Raw genomic sequence first — 7,870 nt, 5'->3', positions numbered from 1 at the left:
GATACAGTTTATTTTCTGATTTTGACTATTGTTAAACTTGGCTAAGCTGAAGGGTATAAGGCTAAGTTCTTTACATTGCTTTCTCTTGCTATTGTCATGCTGCCTGCTCGATAGCTAATGTAAGCATCCGCAGTTGCTAGCCAAGGTCTACCTAGAATTAAGGGGTGTCCATCTAGTCGGTTTCTAGGGTTGATGATCAAGAAGTCTACAGGGTATCCCCAAGAGTCTACAGACACCATTACATCATGCAATGTGCCTTTTGGTCTGACTACCGATTGGTCAACCATCTCCAATAAGGTTGTAGTTGGATCTAATGATGTAATGCCAAGCTTTTGACAAGTGGTGGTTGTAAGAATATTGATTGTTGCTCCTAAATCAACTAAGGCATTGGGAAAGGAGCATCCATTGATTTGCATCGTGACTATAGGATTTCCTGGGTCCTCATATTTCACAGGTGTTTCTCTTCCTGATAGTAAGTCAGATAGGGTACCGACTACATGGACAGTTGGATTTGTTGTTATTTTCCTCTTTGGCTTTTTCATACATAGTTCCTTGATGGTTTTTGCATAAATTGGGATATCTTGAATAGCCTAGAGGAGTGGTATTTTTATACACAAATTTTTTAGCTCTCCTAGAAGATCAAAATCAGGATGTTCTATTGCGCTAGGTATGATTAGTCGTTCTCGGAATGGTGGAGAAGTGGTGGTTACTTGTTCATGAGTTTTCTGTCTAACCAAATTCTCTTCTTGTAGTGTTTGTTCTATAGGTAATGGATTTTCAATTTAAACATTTTGATCTCCATCTGATTCTATTATACACCCAGATCTTAATTGAAGGTCATTGCACTCCCTTAACTTAGTTTCTAGTTGTGGTCCTTCAATTATTTGCATAGATTGAACTAGTCTGTTGTTGCGGTTCAGGTTGGGTTGGGCTGGGAGTTGTGGACTTAATTTGGTCTTGGGGTTTTGTTGCAATGTATAAGGTCCTAACAGTGTGGGTTGAGGGAGAGGGATCGTTCCAGCTGGCTTATTCATGATTATTTTCCAGTTCAACTGCTAGTTTTGACTCTATGAGGTGGAGGGTGACCATTGTGTTGAATATGCATTATTTTTCCAAAATGGTGGACAGTAAGGAAAGTTCGGCTAATTGGTTTGATTTGTTTGATTTGGCCATGGTGACATGGGGAATGGCTGTTGTGACCAGCTGGAGAAAGGTGGCTGATTCTACCACATTCCATTATATTGCTGAGCATTATACTGAGGAGGTTGAAAAGGAGAGGATGGATCAATGGGCATACCTATTTGTCGCGACTACCAATGGCAACACTGATTTAGTAGGTAAACCAGTTATGTTTCTTCTTCTGCTTCTTTGTAGACTGCTTTCAGTCTTGGGAGTGATGGGCAGCTTTCTGTGGCGTGATCGTTCGTACAAATAGCATAGATTTTGACCGTATCCAGTGGGCACTCTTTGTGACTATGCTTCTTTCTGCATCTAGGGTAGAATATCACTAATTTTTTTTTTGCTTCTGCTTTCTTTTGTTTAGCCTGCATAACGTCTAACTACGTTGTCAGTGTTATGAAACCAGCTCAAGAAAAGATAGAAAAGATAGATCAACACCTTAGAATTTAGCCTCTTCGAGGGGGCAACCTCCTTTACATTATATAAATGAACAATTCTTGGATGATACAAATGAAAAGAGCTCCTTTCTATATATAGGAGTCTAAGGGGTTATAACATAATGAGAGCCGACATAACAATAATAATGTAAGGGCACAATAATAACAATAGTGGGCTTCTATGGGGTACAATAGTAACAATATGGGCACTACATGGGTACATCAATATAATAAGTGGGTTATACTAATAACAATAAGGGGTTACACTAGTAGTATAGGGGCCTAACATGCCCCTCTCCTTCAAAAAGTGTTGTCCTCAACGCTTGAGTAGTTCTTGATGCTTCTGTATAAAATTCTTGTCCTCCCATGTGGAATATTCAGTGGTAAGTTCTTCCACTTGATGAGATACTCTAAAATTGATCGATTTCGTAGCTGTCAGGTTCTTGTTTCTGTGACTGCTCCAGGTTCCAATATGATTTTTCCTTCCTCTTCAATTTCTAGCAATATTGCTTGAATTAGGATCTTTTGCAACTTTTGAATAAGTGGCCATACTTCTTCGTCCTTCTTCCATTCATCCCTTGCTTCGTTTATCCAATCTGGTTGGATAATAGAAATAGCACAAAACAATGCTTCCACATCCTCATCCTTGAAGAGTCTTCCCATTCGGTAAGGTCGCCATTTTTTAAGTGCCTGTTGTTTCGTTTGATTTTGCACCGAAGTGGCGTTATCCTTTAAAAGTTGGAAAACTTGTTGTTGATGCTCGATGTGATCTTTCACTGCTTGAACCTTTTTCTTCTTGATATGTCCTTCTATCTCTAGAGTTTGAGGAGTGGTAATTTCTTCCAATCCTTTACAAGATATGGTCGGATTTATTTCTTGATGCTTGATGTGATCTTTCACTTCTTGAACATTTTTCTTCTTTATATGTCCTTCTATCTTGATAGTTTGAGGAGTGGTAATTTCGAACAATGAATTATAATATATGGTTGGATTCATTTATTCTTTCTCGATGTGATCTTTCACTTCTTGCACCTTTTTCTTCTTTATATGTCCTTCTATTTTGAGAGTTTGAGGAGTGGTAATTCTTGCCAATGCTTTACAAGATATGGTCTGATTCATTTCTTCTTTCTCTGGGGTGGGATCTTGGCGTATATCTTCTTCTTTTTTTGTTTCTTGATCCTTTTCTTCCTCCTCTTCATATTCTATGTAAAATAATTTCTTCTCAACACACTTATGACCTTTAGTGCATTTGCTATCACAATTGTAACAAAGCCCTTTTTCTCTTTTTTCTTCCAATTGTTGTGGTGTAACCCTTGTAGGTTGTGGAAGGCTAGGAGAAACAACACTTCCATCTTCATAGTTGTGAGGGGTACACTTCCTGGTTTCCATAATTTTGCTTTCCACTATGTCACAAAGCCATTTTACTCTTTCTAATTGTTGTGGTGTTGCTCTAAAGAAGGTGTTGCTCTTTGTATCCTCATAATGTGCTATCATTTCCTCCGTGAAAATTGACCACGTAACAAGTTGTTTACGAGAACAAAGCCCTTTGTACCATAAAAATTGATCTGGTTCTAAATATGAAGATGCAATACATACCTTTTGTAACAGTTGTACACCATGTATATCAAAATATTGCTCCATTTGAAGTATCCAATTTACCGGATCCTTTCCATCAAACTTCCTCATCTTGCTTTTTCTTGATTTTAGGAGCTCTACCTTGAAACGGCTGTAAGTATGTACTTTCGGATCTTTAAGTTCTAAAATTGTGATCTGTGGTAGCCCTCTATGTTCTCTTTCCAATGCCACCAGTCTGATTCAAATTGGATTCTCCAAGAAAGAGTTATGCACAATCTCCCACAGTGACTTTCTTTTAGACTAATTCAGTAGAGTGAACGTGTACGACATGCCATGAGTCACTGTTTAACCTTTGAATCTGAAACACACATACAAGAAACTACAGTCTGTCCTCTTTCTGTAACTTCTTACGAAATTTCAATCCAATCCCCAGAGAGAAAGTTATTACGATTTTCCCCAGGTCACCTATTTTGAATGTAATTCAGGAGTCTACAAAAAGACCAACTTCCTCAGATCATATCTCCGCAAATGTCGCGTGAAAAGCTCTGAAATTTGGACCCAAGGTTCAGCGCTATTTCTTATCAAATGGGTTTTTTTTGCGACTTCTGAAACGTTACAGAAAAAAAGTTATAGCGAAAATGCCACGATGACCTGTTTGGAGCAGCGAAACCCTAGAATCCAAAGCTCTGATACCAAATGTTATGAAACCAGCTCAAGAAAAGATAGAAAAGATAGATCAACGCCTTAGAATTCAACCTCTTCGAGGGGGCAACCTCCTTTACATTACATAAATGAACAATTCTTGGATGATACAAATGAAAAGACCTCCTTTCTATATATAGGAGTCTAAGGGGTTATAACATAATGAGAGCCGACATAACAATAATAATGTAAGGGAACAATAATAACAATAGTGGGTTTCTATGGGGTACAATAGTAACAATATGGGCACTACATGGGTACATCAATATAATAAGTGGGTTATACTAATAACAATAAGGGGTTACACTAGTAGTATAGGGGCCTAACAGTCAGAGTCCCTAGAATATCAGTTTTGAAATCTTCTAGTAGATTTCCAATTTCTACGCAAGTTATTCCTCCAGCAAAGACTTTGTTATCCCTTGTGATCATGTCACGTTCTGCTGGCTTCAGTCTTGTGTTGCCTCCCGAACACCTGATACACAAATTGATTATGTCAACAAAACTTTCCTGATATATGTCACCTTTACCCATAATGTTTAATGTTTCAATCCATTGTTCTTTCATTCCTTTAACTAGTGTAGTTTTTAACACATTGTTAGGAAAGGGTAAAGATGCATAAGGAGATATCTGGAGATTGTATTGAAAGAATTTTACATATTCCTCCATTGTTTCACTAGGTCTTACTGTCATTTGAAATATCTCATCCTTTAATTCTCTGGATATTCAATAGTCCTGATATTTCTTTAGAAAAGCAGTTTTCATCTGATCCCAGTCATTTATAACGCCCCCACCTAACCCCATAAACCATCGTAAAGCTTCTCCTTTTAGTGTGGAGGGAAATAACTTTAGTTTTTTGGGATCGGTGGTATAGTCATACCCCGGCATAATACATCAAACTCAAACAGAAATGCATCTGGATCCTCTGAAGTTAGCCCATGGAAGGTAGGAATATTCTGGAGAGGAATGGCTTTCATAGGTGCGTTAACTATTGTGTCCACGATGGGATACTGTAGTGTGGAGGTTTGAGGTGTTTGATAGTTCTATACCATTTGATCAAATATGCGCCAATACCCTTCTGGGATTTCTAAAGAGTTATTCCTAGGATGACTAGAAGGAATATGAATGAGCTTAACAGCACTTCCCTGGTCTAAGACAACGAGTGTTCCTTGCTGAACTACTACCTGGGGGGATCTTGGCTCCTTAGTTTCTCCTTCTTCTTTTTGGATAAACTTGAAAACACTCCCCTTATCTGGGCTGCTGAGTGTTTGAATTATTTCAAGAGGGTATCTTGGCTCCTCTGTTTCCCCTGTTTCTCCTCCTCCTTCATAGATATTACTAGAATTCCCTTCTTGTAAAGAAATTGGGCGAGAATTCTCAATTTCTTGAAAATTTTGCTCAGTCTCTTATGTTTTGCTAGGCACCTCAGCAAAGGCTACAGATGGTGAATTTGTGGCCCGAAGGGAGCTAGTAGGTTGTCTGGAAGCAACTTTCAGCTTTATTAATGATGTCATCTATGAAGGTTGATCGAAAAAGGGTCACCGGTCCCTTAGCTTTGTCACGTTTGGGTAGTGGATTTGGATTGTTTTCAGGTTTTTTCTTCTTAGTCATACACACAACTCAAATATTTACTTCTACCCTAAGTTCTTAACAGTTCTGCTGGAAAGTGGGCGAGGGAGCAGGGCTTTTACATGCTCCGTACGCCAGTTCTTACCTTCCATTTTTAATACCCAATTCTCTCCTACTAGGCACTCATCGAATGCACACTACTCCTTAGAAATGACTACACTCTCCCCGGCAATGGTGCCAAAATGTTGAGGTATAAAAGGTGTCCTTTAAACTCCTAATTATCTTCACATTAGTTATCAATCCAGGAAAGATTTTCTATTTCAAGAGTGTACACAGTATGTGGTATCTTTTTACTCAAGAGTAATGTTTCTAAATTGTAGTACAATGCTTTAAAACATAAGAGTAAATGGATGTTACTAGTGAACTCAAATTACAATTAAAAGAAAGCTGAATCTTGCTAATAAAACCAAATCAAACATTCATTCAAGTATCAATCAAGAATACAGTAACAATAAACTCATTTCTCTTTTAACTGATTGATATTCCAAAAGTATTTTCTAATCTGAACAGTAGGGATCTCGATTTAAGAGCGTAGACAATAGTAGTCAATTCTCTTACAGTGGAGAATCTCAAGATAGCATGCTGATCTAATTACCAAATTGGAAATAGAATGCTGAACTCAAATGAATAAATCTAAAATAATAAAGAAATACTAAAACATGTAATTGAATAGCAACTTGAACCAATACTTCTGTAGCATGTAAAACAGAGTAATTCTAATAATGCGAAATAAAAAAGCGATGCAATTACAATAAATGGAAATCAAACCAAACCATAACATAGCAGAAACTGTAAACAAATGATACAGGAACAGCAAGTGAATCCAACAGGGCTGGGCCCTTAGCCACCAGTGAACACTACCAGATTACTTCAGCATGAGAGAAGGAATAGCAACTATCTTATATATTAATAATTTTCAAAATAGTTACAGCAGTTCGTGCTCAGTTTCAACAATGAGAGTCGATGATCAAAGTAAAAATACAACAGTAATTTATGAATAATATCCCCTTCCCCTTCTCTTTACAATCGCTACCTTTTATAATGGCCAAGCGATAAGAAGGGTAAAATAGTAACAACGATTCGCGCAATCTTCCATCTTCAGTTAACTCTTTGTCTTTGCGTTGATGTTGTGATCTTCTTTGTTCTTATCCATAACTACACGCTCCATCCTTGGCTTGCTACCTGTATGTTGTTTCTTGGCTCGGGAACAACAGTTGTTCCATTTCATCCTTTTCCTACATAAGGAGTGATAATAATTAGCTAAATCGTGATGATAGATAATTTCCTTATTTTTACCATAATCCCTTGCTATATTAACACTTTAGGGTGTAGAAGGGATATAACTAAGGAAAAGGATACAGAATAAATAATATATGCATACCTTTTCCATGACTCAATAATGGTCACATGTCTTGCTATGCTACTGCCCAAAATATATTACATGATAGCTATTTTTGGCTGTCAATGTTTAAAGACTTTATCACTACAGTCCAAAAATGCCATAATTTCCAAATTTATGGTTGCAAAATGTGAGCACCTCCTACTCCTCTTCACCCAATTGTCATTGTCAGTCCTTTTGCCAAATGGGGCATTGACTTCATTACTTGTAGCCCTCACTTGGCTAGGGGGCATAGATATATCATCCTTTCAATTGATTACTTTACAAAATAGGCTGACGCAATGCCTACATATAGAGACGACAATGAAACTGCAGCTATTTTCATTTTCAATCATGCGATTGCTCGGTTCGACTTCCCACAAGCTATTGTTACTGACCACGGTAGTCATTTTCGTAACTTTATGATGGTCGATCTATCCACACAACTTGGCCTCCACCATGATAGCTCTACTCTATATTATCCACAAGCTAATGGTCAGGTCAAAGCTATCAATAAAGTTTTAGCCAATATGATTAAACGGATAGTTGTTATGTATAAGCGAAACTGGCACTCTATGATCTTTTCAGCACTGTGGGCTTACCGCACTACTGTAAAAACATCGACTAGATTTACCCCTTTTCAGTTCATTTATGGTTTGGATGTGAAATTCCATATCTTAAATTAGCTATCGAATTATTACCTTCTATCTGTGTAGATGAAGAACGCGTTGTAAATTTAGCCCATCTAGATGAAAAATCGACGTAATGCCATATTGGCTAGTGAGTCTCGACAAAAACGTGTCAAAGCCCAATATGATCAAAACGTTAGTCCTCATACATATTCAAAAGGTGACCTAGTCTTGGTATATGATCAAGCTCATGACAGGCTAGGTGCAGGGAAATTCGAGCCCATGTGGCATGGCCCTTACATCATAAAATGCGTATTAGCTAAAGGTGCCTATGAGCTTATTGA

This window comes from Pinus tabuliformis, chromosome 2_2 (assembly GCF_031772625.1).
Source record: "Pinus tabuliformis cultivar Carrire ecotype Pingquan chromosome 2_2, CPIR1, whole genome shotgun sequence".
Lineage (NCBI taxonomy): Eukaryota > Viridiplantae > Streptophyta > Pinopsida > Pinales > Pinaceae > Pinus > Pinus tabuliformis.
Note: the sequence above shows the minus strand (reverse complement) of the source record.